Genomic DNA, 23545 nt, shown 5'->3' with positions numbered 1-23545 from the left:
TTACCGCCGAATGACCGCACCGCGGTCAAAAGACCGCGGCGGCCATTCTGGCTTTCCCGCTGGGCCGGCGGGCGACCACCAAAAGGCCGCCCGCCGGCCCAGCGGGAAAGACCCAGCAACGATGAAGCCGGCTCCGAATGGCCTGCACCTGTTGCTGGGGTGCGACGGGTGCAGTGGCCCCACGACACCCGTTCCCGCCATCCTGTTCCTGGCGGTTTTTACTGCCAGGACCAGGATGGCGGGAAGGGGGTCGGAATCCCCATGGCGGTGCTGCAAGCAGCGCCGCCATGGAGGATTCCTTGGGCCAGGGGTAAACCGGCGGGAAACCGCCGGTTGCCCTTTTCTGACCGTGGCTTTACCGCCGCGGTCAGAATGGCCCAGGAAGCACCGCCAGCCTGTTGGCAGTGCTTCCGCGGTCCCCGGGTCGGAATGACCCCCACAGTGTTTTCATAATAGCAATGTAACGACTGTAAACCATCAAATCCACAAGTATGACAAATAGAAGTAAATGAGTCATATGTCATTGCTGTGAGACACTGAGAAGAGGGAAATCGAACTGCAAAAATGGATAGCCATAGCAGGGAATTTTATGTGCTGTGCTGTATTGGACAGAAACACAAACCTCAATGTTCTTCTTTTACTTGAGAATAAAGCTATACACAAGACAGATGGCTCTGCCCTGCCTCTGTGGGCTTGAAGAAGAGGTTCTCATAGAATGAGAATTCCAAAACTTACAGACTTATGCTACAACCTTAGGTGACTCTACAACTCAAGTTGCTTGCAAGCCTATAATGTAAATCTGCCACAGTGGTGCCTAAACCAATTCAGAAATTCTAAAGGTTAATCGATTCAGGGATCTTTTGGGTGAGATAAGTATCCTAAATGATGAGTTACTATTAGCCCATGCAAATGCACAGAGAAGTGAAATCATTCATTGTAAAGGTAACCATGTAGCTCATGTCGATGATCGATATGCTGCTGTAAATACATTATTCCCCGTCCCCGCCTCCCACCACTTTGCGTGCTGCCCCTCAAGGCCATGGCAGCAGCCACCACTGCAAACTATGATCAATGCAGATATCACAATGGGAATACAAGTAACAGTGAAAGGGAACATGCCCACTTCAGGCTTCCCAGCAAAATATTCCTAAAATTTAACATCAGACAATATACCTATGTCATGTTTCCTAAGAATTAGAGATCAGCATGTAATGAATAGGACAGCTAAGGTAGACTTCAGACGATAGCTCAAGAGGCATGGTATGTGCTTCTGTGTGAGACACTGCTTCTTTGTCACTGCTACAGCAGCCATATTGGTGGATACATGTGCCCACAAGTACTCAACAATTTATGCAGGGATGTAATACCTATTAAAAGATAAGACGAGACCTACTTCTGTGCCACTTAAAGTACATAGACCATTCGCTATTGTTCGGACATTGGGTCATCTCTCCTGTCAGGTGGAAAAAAAACATTCTGGTTGCAGTCGATTCATGTTCTCAACTTTCGGGAGTGCAGCTACATGAACTACAAATGCTTTAGCAGTTATAATACTTAAATTACCTAGTGATTACAGGTTAAGTTAGGTTCTTTCATTCAAATAATGGCCTGGTGTTCCCTATGAAAGCAGTTTCTAATACCATATATCCTCTGGGATTCCAACAGCTACTCTTGCATCCCTGCCCCCGGTAACCCAATGGAATCCTCACAATAACCAAGGATTCATTTGAACAAACTTTGGCTAGGTATTTGCCAGTAACTGGGATTTCAACTCATTAAAGTATATTTTTGATGAACATCAGACTTATGCCTTAGTTAAGAACAGTGATCTGTACCTTGATGATAATAATTACCAAGAAATGTACTGTTTTAATCACTATGGCAACCACTACAGTCATCACTCAAATGATGAACTATAAATGTTTAATTTCAGTCAGTGGGAGACATGCTACACACTGCTCGCTGACAGTCCCAGGCAGAAACTGTGTACCTGATCCCAATGCACATTTATGCACTGCCCATTGTTCTGGTTACGTACTGTAAAACAAAATATTTTCTTCAGGTCCATGTGTCTTTTCTCTACCATTTATTGGTTAAAAGCAATATCTGTGCAAAGTGAATGGTAAAATGAATTATGGGATGCTAGGAGTTCCAGCACATTATTTCCTGCATTTTGTTATCTCAGAATACGTATCTTCATTAATATGTCAATACATAAAACCATGTGTCTGGAATTTGCTATCCTTAACTCTATGCCAATCCCCTTCGTCCCTTAAAAGAACTAGTCACACTTTTCACAATGAGTGGGGAAGAGATAGTACTCCTACAGAGGTTAAAGCAAATGCTGCCAATGGCACATTTAAAACTTCAATATGCTACAAAGAGTATAGCTCTATGGCTGAATAACAGTAATAAATGAATTTGTGTTTCTATTGAGGACCCTAATGTCACTACCATATAGGAATAATCTGAGATTCCCATTAAAATCGCTACATTTAGTATGGGAAATATGTGTCCACAACAGTGGTCTACATTAGACTTACTTATGTAATGTTTGATATACAAACGATAAATGATATGAATCTAAAAAAGTTTTCGCTAGCTCCACTAAGTTTCTTAGTCCTCTAATATGCATTTTTCAGACAACTTGCAGCCTACCCCCGAGAGAATCTGTATTTTTCATAAAGGATGATTGGGAAACATTTTAATGCAGATTTCACTCATAGACAGGACCACTGGTATTATGCAATTCTGCAACTGAGGCATGTTCCAGACAGTTATGTATTTGCCACAATTGCCACCCAATCCATCACCTGCTGCATACTTTGCAGATTTTAAGAAAACAATTTGTTTCTTGCTCAACCGATTCAGAAGTTACTAAACAAAAATAACATACATGCAATAAACTCTTAATTCAGCTAGGTAGTTTTAAACTCATACCTCCTGCTAGTTCTTAAGTATTAGGTATGGTGCACACCCTATCTTGTATCGACCACTCATAATATACCACTGCAAAGCAGATCAACTTAACTTCACAAAGAGGTGCATCCAAATTAAATCAGTCCAAGAATAATAATTCAGAAAAGATTTTCTTGTATTCTCTTTGTTCTTCTTTTTCAAAAGTTCTTGATTTGACACAGATTAATACAATCACAGCCTCAGCCAATCCATTTTGTTTGAACATTGAACTTCAAAAGGACAGTTAATGTTTCAAGCAATCCATTCTTGTCCCTCATTTAATACAACAGATGTTGGTAAGGTTATGGTTTAGTTGTGCTTATGTGTTTGATGTACAGCTGTTGAAGTAGTTATCAAACTCAGAACAGGGTACAATCTCGGGATAGTTAAGTTAGAAAAATAAGAAAATGTGGTATTACTTGTCTGCTAAGGTTTTGTGTGATGGTTTGTGATATATCATTGACAGTACAATTGAAATAAGGACTACAACAAATTGTTGTGATTGCACTAATTCTGATTGGTGTTGGTAGAGTCTATTGTGCATAAGGGAAACTATATCAGTCCAGGTGGTTTCTTGCTGATCGAGAATTCATCTCAGAGGAAGTCGTAAAGTGTTATTTCTTCTTTCTTGTATGAATAAACTACTTTGAATTCTCTAGTGGAGCAGACAGGACTTATTTGTTTGTTGTGCATGCTTAAAATGTGCGGGTTTTAGTGTACAAGAAATTGTAAAGGAGGGTGAACCACTGCAAGGAGTGAGTGCGCTGTGCTATAATATGTCAATTGGTGTGAAGTGCTCCACAAGGATTAGTTGGCGACTCACAAAGAAGAATTATATTGTGATTGGAAGCAAATATTAATCTGTACAGAACTGTGAATTAAAAAAAAACCATTAAAAGTAATTAAATCGACATTTCCGCATTTATTGTTGAACTTCTGGGATCATGAAATGCTTTAAAAGAACTTAGAGGTTTAATGAGAGGTGATGTGTGAGTCTCTGTTGATGTGGGTGAGGAGGCTCCACCAGAAGTACACCAGGTCATTATGTAGTGACAAATGAAGGGCTTCATATATTTGTTGCTTTATCAGTGGCACATGATCACTGAGAAAGAAAGAACATTACAGTTTACAAAATATGGTGCTTTTGATTTAAAGATTATGAAGAATTTTATGAAAACAATAAAAATTCAAGCCACCTCTGAGACCCACACAGCATGAAGCATTAAATGCTTGGAAAAGGAAAGTACCAGAATAGAGCAAAGAGAACAGTGCATAATAACATTGATGCTAAATGAGACGAAGAACAATGGAGATGGAGGAAATGTGTAGTTGAGAAAGCTAGAATGTACCCCACTGTAATGACAGAAAGTTTTAAAAGGAATCAAAAGCTGGGAAATTAATGAAGAGTCAAAAAGGAAAATTGATAGGGATAGTGGTTTGGGGATAATATATTAGATCATGCATCTCCAGCCCTCTGTGTAATAGAAGCTTCCTATGTTCAATTCAAATCATTGCAAGCTACTATTATTAGAGTTGTGATAATTACATCTGAGATAAGATTATATTAGTGGCCACCATATGCAAGATTACCAGCAGTGATTATCTCAATGCATTAGGCAAAGTTGCCAGCAGTAATGTAGTAAGAGCTATGTCTGATTGGAATGCCTCTGCATAGTTTACGCATACCAGCCACAGGGCAGTGCCACAGGCATAAAATTAATAATATTAGTAACAGCTTATGAATTCAGAAAATACACACATTCGTCTTGAATAGACAATTTTGGCATACAAATAATAATTCAACCAAGTAAAAGGTTCCAATTTAGTAGGATGGGATGCACACAACCGAGCTACCTGCAGGTAGTTGGAGACCTACCAGTAGCTCACAAGCTACTCATTGGAGAAGTCTATTTTAGAGGCTTTTTTAGCCTCTTGTCCACCACCATATGTGGCGCCAGCATCAGGTTCAGGAAGTGTTACAACCACTAGTGGTACAGTGGCTAAAGCCCCTATTGTCCCAAATGTAATTCAGATTGGGGGACCACCTCCAATACTCTTTACTGCAGCTGCACCTGTGCTGAAGCAACCACTACTTTAGTTGCTCCAGGTGTTACAGCTTCTATTATGAATGTTCCTGCCTGAGTGTCAAGGGTTGATTCTGATCAGACATTAGCAATTCTTGTTGAAACAGCACCAAGAAATATTGCTCTGAATCCTGTCATTCCAGGAGTCAAAGGAGGCATAGCTGAGACAGGGCTTATCCCAACATGGCAAAACTCACAAATCGTTGCCTGGAACCCAACACAGAATATTCAGTCATTGAGGGAAGGTAGAAAAATAGTTTTTACAACACCAATTGCACAGGGAGAGCCAGGACCATTTGATGATGGAATCTTCCCCCCATGTCCTGAGGGGACTCCTGATAAAAAGGGAATAGGAGATACAGAGAGATCATCTATTAGTCAAGAATAGGCAAGACCCCTAGATGTACCAAAATTTAAGGTAAAATAGGAATAGATTGTTAAGGGATGTTTAGATGATTCACATTTGAATCAATATCAGGAGAATGAGCTGATATACCTAAGTAAGGAAATCACAAGACATGCAGCTGCCACATACAACAAATTGGCAGAATTGGCAGGTAAATACAATGTTGACTTCACCAAGTGTATTCCTTTAAAGAAAAGTTTAGGGCACAGTTAGATGATGAAGCAATTGTGACCACGGGCTCTTCAGGAATAGGGTTGTACATTTCTGAATTGGTGAAGTGCATTCGGAAACAGAGCAATTTCAACGGATTAGAGAGAAATATGCAAAGAAAGAAGGAAAGAAAAAGGAACAATTAGATGTTACAGAGGCTAATGGTAAGCCAGCATCAATACTCCCGGATGAAGATGAGGATCTACATTTTCCTATGAGGGAGATAAAAGGTGGAATGTTCATATACCAAGGAACAGAAGTGATCTTGCAACATTCACAAACAACTTCCCAAAATTGGGAGAGAATCCTTCCCAGTGGTATGCACAAGTTGACAGGTTTGTAAAATTATTGGAGGTTTTGTGGGCAGATTTAAACACTTTGGGGGTCATTACAACATTGGCGGCAAAAGCCGCTTACCACCGTGCAGAAGCCCGCCAACACACCGCCGCGCCTGCAGAAATCCGCCACAGCTATTATGACCCACAGCACGGAATCCGCCAAAATTCAGACACCCACACAAGTCCGCCACACCAAAGGTCAGTGATAAACTGGCGAAAACAAAACCTCCACTGTCACGCCAACAGAAATATGCCCACAGTATCATGACACATGAATCCACGCAGCAGTCTTTCAACCGCAGTATTCCATTGGCGGTACAGACCGCCGCGCTTAAAATACACAAACACATACAAAACACAGCCACATTGGACAATTCAAAATACACACACCTGATACACATACACACACCACTCCCACACACACAATACAATATAAAACACACACCCACATCACCCACAAATCCCTACAACCACAATTGAGAAAGAAGCACACAGAGAGACACCACCATCAACAATACTAGCATCCACAGGCACACCAGACCATCACCCACATAACTTCCACGCACCTCACACAACACCCCACTACATATCAGCACACTTATCACCACACACACCACCCCACACATCACCCACACCACCGCATGACATGACAAAGACACCCCAGGTTCTCGGAGGATGAGCTCAGGGTCATGGTGGAGGAAATCGTCTGGGTAGAGCCACAGCTATTCGGATCACAGGTGCAGCACACCTCCATTGCAAATGGTGAAGAATAGTGGACAGGGTCAACGAAGTGGGGCAGCACCCAAGAAATCGGGATGACATTAGGAAGAGGTGGAACAATCTACGGGGAAGGTGCGTTCCGTGGTCTCAAGACACCACCTTGCGGTTCAGCGGACTGGCGGCGGACCCCCACCTCCTCCCCCACAACTAACAACATGGGAGGAGCAGGTCTGCATTTTCTGCATCCTGAGGGCTTCGCAGGAGTAGATGGCAGAATGGACTCTGGTAAGACAAATCTTAACTATTACATCCCCACCCTACCTGCATGCCATCACATACCCCCACCCTCACCCTCACACCCATCACTCCAACTCCTCACAAATGTCCCAACATCACAAACCCAAGCCCTACATGCAACACCAAAGCATGGACACCCATTACCAAAGCATGCCCACTGGACAAACCCATACACCCTCCTAAACCATCATCACACAAGGTCCCACACACGAATGCAAGCACTGGGGTACAGGGTCACCCACCCATTGCACACCATGGCACACACAGATGTAATAAACATCCTTTTATACCCCTGCAGGACCCCTACCCAACGTCACCAGACAGGAGGGTCCACACATGTCCACACCACCAACAGAAGAGGCCCACAGTGATGACAGCAGCTCTGTCCAACTGGATCTAGATGACCAGCCCGGCACATCTGGGACCTCAGGACAGTTGGTTCCCCTCACACAGTCACAGGCCACTACAGAGCTTCCCCCCCTCTGTAAACACCAGCACAGCACCCACCCAGCAGGCCCATACCTCTATCCCCAGGACACGTCAAGCAGCAGTGTGTCCACCACTACAGAGAACCCAGGCTAACCCACCACCCCAACAACAACAGGGACATGGGGGCAGTGGGCACACGGTCCAGGGGACGGAGGCCCAGGAACACAGGGGAACTGGGAGGGCTGCTGTGCGACAGGGGGAGGACAGGCCAAGGGAACCCACTCTCCACGAGGCCCTCTCCAACATCATGGGAGCCTACCACCACTCCCAGGAGATGATGGCAACAGTACTGGTCAAGTTTCAGGAGGAACAATATTTGGGCTTCAGGGAGGAACTCAGAGCCATCATTTCCACCCTGGGCACCATCGTAGGAGTGCTGAAGGAAGTACTCAACACCAGGAGGGACACTGTGGCACAACAAGGGGCCCCTGAAACTAGCCTGGATGATGAACTGCCCACCGCCTCCGCCGGCGCTAGTGGACAGGAGGCACCCCCACAGGAGCACCACACCAGCACCCCACCCTGCAAACGGTCCCTGAGATCCAGGATAAAGACAGAGATCGATGCCAAGACCCCACCAAGAAATGAGACCACCCTGAATGTCATCCTTCTGTCCCACCTTGTCACACTGTGCATCCTTAAACTGCCCCAGCTCCACTTCCTATGCCCATTTGGCCAATGCTCCTGTAAGACTAATAGACCGGACTCTGCCATGGACATACCTACACCATCACCCCTCACCATTTTGCAACCCCCTCCAATATTGAGCACTTAAATAAACACCCTTGAAGCACAAAACAATCTGGAGTCAGTCTGTGATTTCAAAATAGTGTATTAGCAATTACTGTGGCAAAAAGCTCTTTCAATTGTAATGTCAACATACCTATGTTACACAGCTCTAGTCCATGAAGAATCAAAGCAGATGTCACACAGTGGGACCCACATCTGTGAAATCGTAAGGGAAAGTGACAACTCAGTGACCATACACTGGGTGAAAACGATAGACAGTAGAGAGGTAGTAGTGGTAAAGTACATGTAGTAGGCAGGTTTGTATTCTTACCTGTGTTTCAGTGGAAATATTGCAGAACCACTGAGTCCCTGTTGTCGATGTCCTCTTCTTCTGCTACCTCGTCTTCACTGTCCACAGCCTCCACAGCTGCAACAACACCTCCATCTGTTCCATCCTCCTGCAGAAAAGGCACCTGTTGTCACAAATCTAAGTTTTGAAGCATACAGCAAGCCACGATGATCTGCACACCTTCTTTGGTGAGTAGGATAGGGATCCACCTGTCATATGGCGGCACCTGAACCTGGCCTTCAGGAGGACTAAGGTCCGCTCGATTATCCACCGTGTTCGCCCATGGGCCTCATTGTAGCTTTCCTCTGCCCTTGTCCTGGGATTCCTCACTGGGGTCAGTAGCCATGACAGGTTGCTGTTACCAGAGTCACCTGCAAATGGCGAGGGACAACTGTTAGACACACACTAACCTGTAGGGATAACCCCAGACCCAGACAACCATTCCCACGTCTTGCTTCCAGGTGCTCACCTAATAGTCACACACAGTGCCTCTGGAGTTGACCCATTACATAAGGGATGCTGCTATTCCGCAGGATGTAGGCGCCATGCACTGAGCCAGGTAACTTGGCATTAAAATGGGAGAGGTACTGGTCTGCCAAACATACCATCTCCACATTCATCGAATGATAACTGTTCTGGTTTCTGTTCACCTGTTCACTCCTGCGGGGGGGACCAAAGCCACATGTGTCCCATCAATGGCACCTATGATGTTGGGGATATGTCTCAGGGCATAGAAATCACCTTTCACTGTAGGCAAATCCTCCACCTGAGGGAAAACAATGTAGCTCCGCATGTGTTTCTGCAGGGCAGACAACACTCTAGACAACACATTGGAAAACATAGGCTGGGACATCCCTGATGCTATGGCCACTGTTGTTTGAAATGACCCACTTGTTAGGTAATGGAGTAATGACAGCACCTGCACTTGAGGGGGGATTCCTGTGGGATGGCTGATAGCTGACATCAGGTCTGGCTCCAGCTGGGTACACAGTTCCTGGATTGTGGGACGGTCAAGCCTGTATGTGATAATCACGTGTCTTTCCTCCATTGTCGACAGGTCCACCAGCGATCTGTACACCGGAGGATGCCGCCATCTCCTCACATGTCCCAGTGGACGGTGCCTATGAAGGACAACAGCGAGCACTGAGTCAAACAACTCAGAGGTACGTACCCACAGTTTACACAGAACACAAATCATAATCCGAAAAGTGGCCTATATGTGTGTTGAGTCCAGGCCTAGGTATGAGTGACGCAGTTAAAAATGAAGCCATGTGGGCCCCTGAAATGGCAGCTGCCTGACCTGTAAAGTGGGACAATGGGATGTGAGGTAACTGCGCTGGCGTTGTACACCAGTGCGGTAGGCGGTCGAAGACCGCGGCGCAATGCTGCATTGGTTAACATTGGACCCTATGGGTCCCAGGAGCCAATGACGATGTACGCCGGCGGTGACGGTACGCACCGCCGCAGACGTGACCGCCATTTTCTATCTGTTCAATCATTCGATACCTGATCTTTGACAGGAGAGGACCTACACTGCAAGTGCTGCTGTGACCTCGGTCTGGAAGAGACAGTCGCTCGAGTGTCTAGGGAAAGGGCCCCTGCCTTCACATCGGAGGAGTTGGAGAAACTCGTGGACGGGGTCCTCCCCCAGTACATGCTACTCTACGGTCCTCCAGACAAACAGGTAAGTACACTGGGAGCATGCTGTATGGGCTATGCCTGAGTGGAGTGGGATGGATGTGGGGGGGGGGAATGCGGCGTGCATGAAACGATGGTGAGTACATATGCCACATGGCAAGGGTAGGGATGGGGGCCAATGACTGTGACGGTGCAGTTGGTAATAAGTTTCTCTTCCCCCTGTACAATTCATGTAGGTCAGCGCCCACCAGAAAAAAGATATTTGGCGTGCCATCACCAAGGACGTCCGGACCCTGGGGGTCTACCACAGATGGAGCACCCACTGCCGCAAAAGATGGGAGGACATTCGCTGCTGGAGCAAGAAGAAGGCGGAGGCTCAGCTGGGGATGGCCTCCCAACGTGGGAGGGGTGCCTGTCGCACCATGACCCCCCTGATGTTCAGGATCCTGGCGGTGGTGTACCCGGAGTTGGATGGGCGCTTGAGGGCATCACAGCAGCCACAAGGGGGTGAGTACACTCTCATCCTGCTGATTTTGCGTGCAGTGAAGGGGTCTGATTGGTGAGGTGGGCTGTGGGTTTCCCTAGGCCAGGGCGAGTTTAGTACGCAAGGTCCCTCCGTAAGGCAGGCCATGTGGACCCTACCCCACCTCTGTAGAGTGCCAAGTACACCTAGTTATGCCCCTGTGTCATCCATGTGTGCAGAAGTCGTCCATAGCCCAGTAGGCCATTTTCCAGGGATTGAGCAGTGGAGCCCAAGAGCGAGACGTAGTGCAGGGGGCTTCTGTGTCTGTCGTGTCCGCCAACGGTAGCGGTAATGCATGCACTCAACATGTCTTTCTTTTGTCGTCCCCCCCCTTTTTTGTGGTCTCCCTGTTCTTGTGTGCATTAGCATCATCAGGTGGAGGAGCAGTGGCACCGGAGCACAAGGGAGCTGCATCCCACATGTCCATGGAGGGCGAGACTACGGACTCGGAGTTCACCAGTGGGACGGAGGGCGAGGGGAGCTCCATGGCGGGGACAGTAGCTGACACCAGCGACACAGACTCGTCCTCTGATGGGAGCTCCCTTGTGGTGGCGGCCACATCTGTGCCCCCCGCATCTACAGGTACAGCCGCCACCCCCCCTACCAGCACCGCCCTCCCAGCAGCCCCTCAGCCTTTGCCCCTTGCCTGCTCACCCAGGAGGGTGGGCATCACCTTCGCCCCAGGCACCTCAGCCCCTGCCCCTGTCACCCCTGCTGCCCTCAGTGAGGAGGCCATTGACCTCCTCAGGTTCCTCACTATTGGGCAGTCTACCATTTTGAATGCCATCCAGGGTGTCGAAAGGCAGTTGCAACAAACCAATGCATTCCTGGAGGGCATTCATTCTGATCAGGCGGCCCTTCAGCGAGCTTTTCAGACTCTGGCCTCAGCACTGATGGCAGCCATTGTCCCTGTCTCTAGCCTCCCCCCTCCAACTTCCTCCACCCAGACACCATCCCCTGCACCCCAGCCTATCCCAAGCACACCTTCAGACCAGCATGCACACACCTCAACACACAAGGGAAGCTCTGGCAAACATAAGCACCACACATCCCACAGACACTCAAATAAGCATCACACACATGCAGACACACCAACATCCACTGCCTCCACTGTGTCCCCCTCCTCCTCATCTCCCTCCTCCCTCCCAGTCTCGTCTACACTCACACCTGCATGCACTACATCTACAGCCACTACTGCCATCACCAGCACACCCACCACCACCCCCGCTCACGTGCAGTCACCACCCCCACTACCATTCACACGTCCCCTGTGCCCTCTCCCAATGTGTCTGTGACGCCACCTCCCAAGATACACAAACGCAGACACACACCCTCCCATCAGCCATCCACCTCACGACAGCCTCAAGCGCATGCGCCTTCACCCAAAGTCACCAAACAATCACCTCCTACAACCACAACCTCTTCCTCCACTCTCAAACCCCCTCCAGCTACCAGCCCCAGTGTTTCCCAAAAACTTTTCCTGTCCAACCTTGACCTCTTTCCCACACCTCCCCCACCCCGTCCGTCTCCTAGGGCCAGACTCTCCAGGTCCCAACGTAGCACCTCAGCCACAACATCTCCGGGACCAGTGGTGCCTGTAGTCTCCGGAATCTGGAGTGCACCGGCCACCAGGGCAGCCAGTGTGGCATGGAGCCACAGCACCGACAGTCCGGCGGGAGAGGGGGAAGACTCCAACCACCAAAGCCGCTCCCAGGGGTCCCGGTGGAAGTGTGGACTCTGCTACAACACCTTCCAAGGTGGGGAAGGGCCACAAGAAACTAGGAAAGTCTGTGAAGAGCAGCACGGCGGAGGAGACCGCCATCATCCCCGCTGCCCAGGAGGCCACTAACATCATCCCCACTGGGACAGAGAGGACCGCCAGCACAAGCCCCGCTGGGACAGAGAGGACTGCCAGCACAAGCCCTGCTGGGACAGAGAGGACCGCCAGCACAAGCCCCTCTGGGATAGAGAGGACTGCCAGCACAAGCCCCGCTGGGACAGAGAGGACTACAGCAGCTGAGTCACTGCAAAGGAGCCCGCCGCCTCAAGCACCGCTGAACAGGGCACCACCGCTCCAAGCACCGCTGAACAGGGCACCGCCATCTCAAGCACCGCTGAACAGGGCACCGCCGCTCCAAGCACCGCTGAACAGGGCACCACCACCTCAAGCACCGCTGAACAGGGCACCACCACCTCAGGCACTGCTGAACAGGGCACTGCCGCTCCAAGCACCGCTGAACAGGGCACCGCCACTCCAAGCACCACTGAACAGGGCACCGCCACCTCAAGCACCGCTGAACAGGGCACCGCCGCCTTAAGCACCGCTGAACAGGGAACCACCGCTCCAAGCACCGTTGAACAGGGCACCACCGCCACAAGCACCGCTAGCCCATGAGCGCCAAGGGCACTGACGCTACTGAGTCCGTCACAAGCAGGATAAAGCACTCTGGGCACAGAGCCCCCTCCAGAACCAGTGGAGAAAGGCATCCACTACCTCAGTCCTTGGCAGGATGAAGCACTCTGGGCACCATGCCCCCTCCAGAACCAGTGGAGAGATACATCCACTACCTCTGTCCTTAGCAGGATGAAGCACTCTCGGCACCATGCCCCCTCCAGAACCAGTGGAGAGATACATCCACTACCTCTGTCCTTAGCAAGATGAAGCACTCTGGGCACAAGGCCCCCTCAGAACCGGTGGAGCGATACTTCCACTACCTCTGTCCTTAGCAGGATGAAGCACTCTGGGCACAAGGCCCCCTCCAGAACCAGTGTAGAAAGGCATCCACTTGAGAGACTGTGGCTTTGCACTCCCCAGGATGGAACAGTGGGCAACCCACCCACTGTAGAGACTTGAGAGACTGTGGCTTTGCACTCCCCAGGATGGAACAGTGAGCAACCCACCCACTGTAGAGTCTTGAGAGACTGTGACTTTGCACTCCCCAGGATGGAACAGTGGGCATGTGGCCCCCTCGTGGATTTGGCGTTGTGCACTCCGTCGGCTAAGGTGCCCCCCCTTTCCTTCCCCCTGAGGTGCCTGTTTTCTTGCTCTCTGATGCCTCTGCAGTGTTCTCTCCGCCATGGTCAGAGATCTTGAGTGGGCCTTACCCATACTGTGTGGGCCCAGTGTTCCACGGACTTCATTGGAGCACTACATGGAATACTAAGCTTGGTGTATATTTTGTTTATGGTGTATATATATATATTTTTGCGTACTTGATTTTAATATATTACAATGGTTACACTCATTTCCTTTTGTCTTTGCATTCTTCCGGGGGGGCTTGGGGGGTGTAACTATAATGTATCATTATGTATTAGTGTTTTTTGTAGTGGGTGAGGGTGGGGGTGTTGCATGTGTGTGTCCCTGTTTTTTCCCTCCCCCTCCCCTGTGTCATAGGTGCAGTACTCATCGTTGTCTTCGCCGGTAGAGGAGCAAGAAGATGAGGGCTGGCAGGATGTGCAGCTCTGGTTCCATGGCGTCCGGATTCCTCGTGGGGTGTGTAGAGGTGAGCGTTTTCCCTTCGAAGTCCTGTTTCTGCCATGTTTTTGTCCACGGTGAATCCACCCCGGAAAAGGTGGCAGATTGGTAGGTTGTGATACTGTGGGCGGTACTTTGTCTTCCGCCTGTCTGTTGGCGGTCACCGCCAAGTGGTTTGTCTGTACCGTCGTGGCGGTCGGAGTGTTAAAGTGGCTGTCTTTGTTGGCAGTTTCCGCCACGTCGTAATTCCATTTTTTTCCTGCCGGCCTGTTGGCGGTCTTCCCACCGCTTTAACACCGTCCACCAGGTTGTAATGACCACCTTTATCTGATATTGTGGTATTGAGTGTTTTATGGGCTCAATGTAATATAGCTGTGCAATGGCCACATACCGAGCCCCCAAGAGATACATCCAGCCATTCACTCTCACCTGTTTTGATGAAAATGTACAATGAGGTGATTACCTTTTAGATAGGAACATTTCTACCAAGAGACATTAATTGGCTGAATATCAATAGAATTACTCAAGAAGCTAAAGAGTCAGTACATGATTATTAATAACAATTGTTATAGGTGTGCAAATAGCACAGTGGACAACATAATCCTGAAAAGGAAGATATGGGGAGTTTTGTGTCACAGTTCATTTTTGGGGTGCAATCAGAAATTAGTATGCACATATAACACAATGTGGTTTCCTTGCAGACAAAACCTTTAGATGAGATCCTGACGTATGCAAAATACTGCACCGATGAACAAGAAATGAAGCAGGTGAGGCTTAAAGAGAAAGTCATGCTGGGTCAAACAAAGCTGGCTCAAAAAGGATTTCAAAATCAGCCATAGGCAGGGAATGTTGATGGAATGCAAGTTGTTGTTTTCAGAATGAAGTTCAAATGGCACAAGGTGGAATTAGTGTTTCACAAGATAGAGGTTGAGGTTTTCTCAAATTCAGGGGTAGATATTGCATTGTTGAAAAATAAGAATTCTTGCCACCATTGTAACAAGAGCAAACAAACACTAATGATGGACAGGATGCAGAAGCAATCAAACATTCACCCCCAGTCACAGATCTGGATTTAATCCATCAATTATTTTGCTTACCATGCCACCCCAGTTTGGGGTCCTAGGATGCCTGTTTCTGGTCCAGGGAGGACCTGGCCTGGCAGTTTGAGCTGGACTGTTCCCATGGGGAAAAACAACTGATGGATTAAACCAGATCTGTGATTGGGGGTGAATGTTAGATTTGTTCTGCATTCCGTCCATCATCTGTTGTTTTAACAATTGTAACAAGCTCAGGCATTGGAATCACAAGTCTAGACAGAATCCTAAACGAATAAATGGTGATGGACAATTACAAAGTGTAAATGCAATGCAGATGCACATTGTACCAGTTCAGGTCCCAATTCAGCAAATGCAGACACCAAGTCAGTCACATGATGCAGGTCCCACAAGCACCAGTGGTTTTCCAGAACATGGGCAACCCCAGATTTAATATAAATCAACCACCATGAACAAATTCAAATCTGTTTCAAAATTAGAACCCATTTCAACAGTTTCCTATGTTTGAGAAAGAATGTTCGATGGAGACCAAAATAGTCCATTTGTAGAAGGTGAGGTAAACGGCTGTCAAGTGAAATTTGTAATCGACACAGGTACTACTTGTTTCACTGTTAGAACAGCGAACGTCCAGGAACTACCATTATCAGGAAAGAAGATTCAAGTTGTAGGTATCACTAATAAGCAAATAACAAACCCTGTTTCAAAGAAAGGTCCTGTGAAAACACGTTCATTTAAGGAAGATCACAGAATTTGCTGTGTGGGACTCAAGTCCTATGACCCTGTTAGCAAGGACAGTCTGTGAAAGTTAAATCGCATGCTTTACTGCACATTAGGTGGTGTTGAATTCCAAACATATGTTGAAGAGGTTGAATTTAAAATGGCCAGACAAGGAACAGCTGTTGGATTGTACCCTGTAAGAGCAGTAGAGGATTTATTTCTTGATTTATGAAATACTGTAAAATTGAAAGTATGAGATTTTTCAGGGAAGAATATGAGTCTAATCAAAGGTGTGGAACTAGTCCAAATAAAAATAAAACAGAATGCAGCGTTTCAGGGAACACCATCAAATAACCTCACTCCTGCAACAATGGCTTGAATCACTACAGTGAATGAAAATATGCTAATAGCTGGATGTCCTGCAATTTGCCAATTATGGGCTTGAAATATACAGTGTTAGACCTGACAGCCTTAGGGTGGTCTTCTCCCCCAACTTTTGCCTACCTCTTCCAGTTGTCCTGACCTCATTTATGCTGGTTTTAGGACTCTGAGCATTTTGCCACTGCTAACCAGTGCTAAAGTGCATATGCTCTCACCCCTAATCATGATAACATTGACATTACCCAAATTGGCATATTTAGTTTACTTTTAAGTCCATAGTAAAGTGCACAACCTGTATTCAGGGACTGTAACCTAAATGCTACTAGTGAGCCTCCAGCACTGATTGTGTTACTCACTTTAGTAGCCCTTTAACCATGGCCCAGGCCTGATACCACTGCAGGCCTGTTTGTGCAGTTATGAACTGCTTCATCGACCTAGCAAAATAGCCCTTTTGCCAGGCCTAAATCTTCCCTTTTTATATATATTGCACCCCTAAGGTATGCCTTGGACAATCCCGAGGACAGGGAGCAATATGTTTAAAAGGCAGGACAAGTACTTTTAAGTTTTACATGTCTTAGTAGTGAAAAACTCCCAAAGTCGTTTTCTACTGCAGCAAGGTCTATCTCCCCCATGAGTTAACCCTAGGATTACTTGTTACATCTTATAAGTGTAATTCACAATTTGGAAGTGTTGGAAAATGGGTTATTGGTAAGGGCAGGTAGGTACCTACACCTAGCAACAAGCCACTAACCTCCACTTAGGTCCAGTTAGGTCTCAGTAAATTAACCCCAGCTCAACCCTTGGTAGCTTGGCAACGAGCGTCAAGGCTTAACTTAGGAGACAGTATGTAAAGCATTCAAATATCACAAAACAGTAATTAAATAAAACACAGGAAACAGTTTAAAAATCCAAAACCAATTTATAAACATAGTTTATATTTTTATCTTTAAAATGACACAAAAACGAATAAAATCGGATAAAGGGACCGGAGATATGATTTTTTAAAGAATTATTATTATTTTTCTAGCCCTTAGAAACAAAAAGCGCCAATCGGGTCATCTGGTTGCACCTCGACTGGGGCAAAGTCAAAGTTTCAGGCCGACCGCGATGGAGCCCTGCTCGGCTACAGGTCGCGGGAGGCCTCGGTTAAAAAGTTACCTTCTGACTTAGGGGGTCATTCTGACCTCGGCGGTAAAAGGCCCTTACCGCCGGTCAGAAGACCGCCATAACACCGCCGCGGCCGCGGTTAACCGCCACGGTCATTCTGACCCACAACGGCCAAACCTCCAAAAATCCGTCCTCCACTGCAGCCCGCCACATCAGCGGGCAGCGATAAACTGGAGATGACCAAACCTCCACCGTCACGCTAACAGAAATACGCCCATGCCATTACGACCCACGAATCCACACGGCGGTCATTCAAACGCGGTATTCCATTGGCGCTACACACCGCCGCGGTCAGAATACACACACATCACCAAAACACAGCCACATTGGACAATTTGAAATACACACACCTGATACACATACACACACCACTCCCACACAATCAACCAACTATAAAACACACACCCACATCACCCACAAACTCCTGCGACCATAATTACTGAGAGAAGGAGAGAGAGACACAGCAGACAAACCATAGCAAGACACACTGAGGCACACTACACCATCACACACACCACATAGTAGCACAAAGCACCACTCACCAACATACTCCTCATCACATACACCACCCCACACCTCACCCACACCACCCCATGGCACCCCAAAGGCACCCACGCTTTTTGGACCAAGAACTCCGGGTCATGGTGGAGGAAATCCTAAGAGTGGAACCCCAGCTCTTCGGCTCGCAGGTGCAGCACACCAGTATAGCCAGGAAGGCGGAGCTATGGCAGCGGATCGTGGACAGGGTCAACGCGGTGGGACAGCATCCCAGGAATAGGGAGGACATCCGCAAAAGATGGAACGACCTACGGGGGAAGGTCCGATCGATGGTCTCCAGGCACAACATCGCGGTCCAGAAGACTGGCGGCGGACCCCCACCCACCCCTCCCGAATTTACATCGTGGGAGCAAGACGTCTTGAACATCCTGCATCCTCAGGGCCTCGCTGGAGTAGCCGGAGGAATGGACTCTGGTAAGTCCAATCTTAACTACTATATCCCCCCCACCCCACCAGCATGCCAACCCACACCCCCACCCTCACCCCCAACCCCCCAGCACACATCCTACCTGACAATGTCTCACCAGCACAACCCACCCATCCCAACACCAACTCCTGCATGCCAACACAAATCATGGGCACCCATCACTTAAGCATGACCACTGCACTAACCCCCCCCCCCACTAACTACCCTCACAACACCTCCCTCAAGGGAATGCCTGCACTGGGGGACAAGGGCACCCATAACACGCACGCTATTGCACACACAGAAACAATAACCAAACTCTCTTACCCCATGCAGGACCCGAACGACAACACACCAGCCAGGAGGGTCCAGAAGTGTCCATCCCACCACCGGAACAGGCCCACACTGAGGATAGCAGCTCTGTCGACAGAGAACCTGATGACCAGCCCGGACCATCGGGGACCTCTGGGCAGTCGGTTCCCCTCAGGCAGCCACAGGCCACACCAGACCCGACCCCCTCTGCCAACACCAGCACAGCTTCCACCCAGCGGGCCCATGCCTCTGTCTCTAGGACAGCTCAATCAGCGGTGTGTCTGCCACTACAGGGCACCCAGGCTAACCCAACACCCCAACAACAACAGGGACCTGGGGGCAGTGGTAGCGGGCACACCGTCCAGGGGACAGAGGCCGGGGGAAACCGGGCAGCTCGGAGGGCTGCTGTGCAACAGGGGGGGGAGGAGAGGCCCAGGGAACCCACTCTCCAAGAGGCCCTCACCACCCTCATGGGGGCCTACCACCACTCCCAAGAAACGATGGCGACGGTACTGGCCAGGTTCACTGAGATCCAGGCACAGCAGGAGGAACGCTACATGGGGTTCAGGGAGGAGCTGAGAATCATCGGGACCGCAATGGGGACCATCGTCCTGGCCCTCAACAGGATAGAGGACGCGTTGCGGGACCATGGTGCACCACACAGGGCCCCTGTCAACAGCCTACCACCTCCGCCGGCGCTAGTGGACAGGAGGTCCCAACACCTCGACAGCCCCCCAGAACCCCACCTCCTGCTGAAGAACAACCACCCCGTAAGAGGAGCCTGAGACCAAAAAAAAAGACAGAGTAGGATGTCAAGACCCCCGCCAGCAGGACATACCCCCTCAAGTCTTCCCACTGTCCCACATTGCCACCCTGTCCAACCATGAACTGCCTATGCTCCATCCTTCCACAGGCAAAAGGACAATGCACCTGTGAGACTGAGAACTGGACTCTGCCATGGATATTCCTCCACCCCCACCCATCACCCTTAGAATCACATGTACCGATATCTAGCACTGTAAATAAATCACATTTTGCACACAAATCTGTTTTGAGTCATGCTGTATTATTAACAAATGTATTACATATTACTGTTCAATTTCTGTTCTGTCAATTAGTCATGACAACATACCAATGTCAATACGCTGTATTTCATGGGCGAACCAAGCAGAAGTCAGATACTGAGTCAGACAGCACTGAGAAGGGAAGGGAAAGGCAAAAATTAATGAAAAACATCTGTGGGGAACTACAGAAAGTACAGATGCAGGAGGCTATAAACAATTGTGAAATGTCGTGGGTGATTCTTACCTGTGTGTTACTGGAAATATTGTTGTATCACTCTGTCCCTATTGTCTGTGTCGTCCTCAGAGTCTTCCTCCTCTTCACTCTCCACAGGCTCCACGGCTTCTACAACACCACCATCTGGACCATCCTCCTGCAGGAAAGGCACCTGGCGTCGCAAAGCCAGGTTGTGAAGCATACAGCACGCCACGATGATATGGCACACCTTCTTTGGTGAGTACATTAGGGATCCACCTGTCATATGCAGGCACCTAAATCTGGCCTTCAGGAGCCCAAAGGTTCGCTCAATCACCCTCCTAGTACGCCCATGGGCCTCATTGTACCGTTCCTCTGCCCTGGTCCTGGGATTCCTCACTGGGGTCAATAGCCACGGCAGGTTGGGGTAACCAGAGTCACCTATTAGCCACACACGCTGTCTCTGTAGCTGGTCCATCACATAGGGAATGCTGCTATTTCGCATAACATATGCGTCATGCACTGACCCTGGGAACTTGGCATTTACATGGGAGATGTACTGGTCAGCCAAACAGACCACCTGGATATTCATTGAATGGTAATTCTTCCTGTTCCTGTACACCTGTTCATCGTCATTTGGGGGGACTAAAGCCACATGGGTCCCATCAATTGCACCAATGATGTTGGGGATGTGTCCAAGGGCATAGAAATCAGCTTTCACTGTAGGCAAATCACCCTCCTCTGGGAAAATGATGTAGCTCCGCATGAGTTTCATCAGGGCAGACAACACTCTGGATAAGATCTTGGAAAACATAGGCTGAGACATCCCAGATGACATGGCCACTGTTGTCTGGAATGAGCCAGTTGCAAAGAAATGGAGGACAGACAGAACCTGCACTAGAGGGGGAATTCCTGTGGGTTGGCGGATGGGGGACATCAGGGCTGGCTCCAGCAGGGCACACAGTTCATGGATGGAGGCTCGGTCAAGTCGGTATCGTAGTATTATATGTCGTTCTTCCATTGTCGACAGGTCCACCAGCGGCCGGTACACGCGAGGATTCCTCCTTCTCATCGCTAGTCCCAGCGGACGGTGCCTAGGAAGGAGAATATGGAGTACAGAGTCAATCCACTCACAGGTACGTACAACACAGCTTGCACAGTACAGGTAAATGTATGGTTTGATATGTTTGTATGTGTGCCATTGCAAGGCCTAGGCCTGTGTGACGCATTAGAAATTAAGCCATGTGGGCCCTTGAAATGGCCGATGCCTGACCTGTGAAGTGGGACAATGGGATGTGAGGTCACTGCGCTGGCAGGGCACACCGTGGCGGTAGGCGGTCGAAGACCGCTGTGCGAAGACGCATTGGTTAACATTGAAGCCTATGGGTTTCAGGAGCCAATGACGATGTGCGCCGGCAGTCGCGGTACGCACCGCCGCGGTACGCACCGCTGCGGGCGTGACCGCCATTTTCTATCTGCTCAATCATTCGAGACCTGATCATCCACAGGAGAGGACCTATACTGCAAGTGCTGCTGTGAACTCGGTCTGGAAGTGACAATGGCTGCTGCTACTGGTGAAAGGGCCCCCGCCTTCAGTTCAGAAGAGTTGGAGAAGCTCGTGGACGGGGTCCTCCCCCAGTATGCGCTACTCTACGGTCCTCCAGACCAACAGGTGAGTACACTCAGTGCACATTGAATGGGTTATGCCTGTGTGGAGTGGGGGGGATGTAAGTTGGTGGGGTGTGGAGGGAATGAGGAGTGCAACGCACGACAGATGAGAGAATGGGAACCATGGCAAGGTTGGGGAGGGGGGGGCATGTTCTCCAAACATGCAGATATGTGACGGTTTCTCTTTCCCACCCTGTACATGTCAAAAAGGTGAGCGCCCATCAGAAAATCGATATTTGGCGTGCCATCGCCAAGGAAGTCCGGAACTTGGGGGTCTACAACAGACGGGGCACCCACTGCCGCAAGAGGTGGGAGGACATCCGCCGCGGAACGAGGAAGACCGCAGAAACACTGCTGGGGATGGCCTCCCGACCTAGGAGGGGTGCCAGTCGCACCATGACCCCCCTGATGTCCCGGATCCTGGCGGTGGCCTACCCTAATTTGGATGGGCGCTTGAGGACAGCACAGCAGACACAAGGGGGTGAGTATCTGCACATTCTCCTATCTGTATGCGCAGTGGAGGCGTCTGGGTGGGGGAGGAGGGCTGTGGGTGACATTAGGCCAGGGCGCTCTCTGTAGTGTAGTCCTCTCCCTTAGGCATGGCCCTGTGCCCCCGCCCCCCACCTCTGTAGGGTGCCAAGTGCAGCTACCCATGCTCCAGCATCACACATGTGCGCGTCTGTTGTCCCTAGACCTGTTTGCCTAGTCAGAAGTACTGAGTAGTGTACCCCAAGTTCGCGACTTAGTGCACGAGGCACCTGTGTCTGTCCTCTCCGCAAAGGGTATTGCTAAGGCATGCACTCAACTTGGTTTAATTTCTCCCCCCACCCTAAATCTTTGTCTACTTGTGTTTTAGCATCATCAAGTGGAGGAGATTTGGCGTCGGAGCAGGAGGGAGCTGCAGGTCACCAGGCCCCGGTGGGCACTGACACAGACACCGAGGGCACCAGTGACCCGGAGGGAGAGGGGAGCACCACAACGGGGGCCGGTGGAGACACCAGCGACACGGACACGTCCTCGTTTGGGAGCTCCGTAGCGGTGGCGGCACCATCTGTGCCCCCCGCAACAACAGGTACAGCCGCCACCCAGCGCACCAGCACCGCCCTCCCAGCAGCCCCTCAGTCTTCGCTCCGTGGCCGCTCGGCCAGGAAGGCGCGCGTCTCCTTCGCCCCAGGCACCTCAGCCCCTGCCTCTGTTACCCCTGCTGCCCTCAGTGCGGAGCTCATTGACCTGGTGAGGACGGTCATTGTTGGGCAGACTACCCTTCTGAATGCCATCCAGGGGGTGGAAAGGGAGGTGCATCGGAGCAATGCCTACCTGGAGGGCATTCATTCGGGTCAGGCTGCCCATCAACGAGCGTTCACTGCTCTGGCCTCAGCACTGACGACAGCCATTGTCCCTGTCTCCAGTCTCCCTCTTCTATCTGCCTCCACCCTTTCTCTGTCTCCTGTACCTCAACCTATCCCATCCACACCATCAGACCAGCCTGCACACACCTCAACACCCAAGGCCAGCTCATCCAAACATAAGCACCACAGAAAACACAAGCATTCACCCAAGCAACACACAGATGCAGACATATCAACAGTCACTACCACCTCTGTGTCCCCGTCCTCCTCGTCTCCCTCCTCCCTCCCTGTGACGTCTACACTCACACCTGCATGCACCCCAATATCAGCCAGTTCTTCCACCACCAGCAAACCCTCCACTACATTCCGCACACCTGCAGTCACCACCCCCACTGGCATTTACACGTCCCCTGTGTCCTCTCCCACTGTGTCTGTCACCCCCTCTTCCAAGACACATAA

This window comes from Pleurodeles waltl, chromosome 5 (assembly GCF_031143425.1).
Source record: "Pleurodeles waltl isolate 20211129_DDA chromosome 5, aPleWal1.hap1.20221129, whole genome shotgun sequence".
Classification (NCBI taxonomy): Eukaryota; Metazoa; Chordata; class Amphibia; order Caudata; family Salamandridae; genus Pleurodeles; species Pleurodeles waltl.
This window is presented reverse-complemented; position numbering follows the sequence as displayed.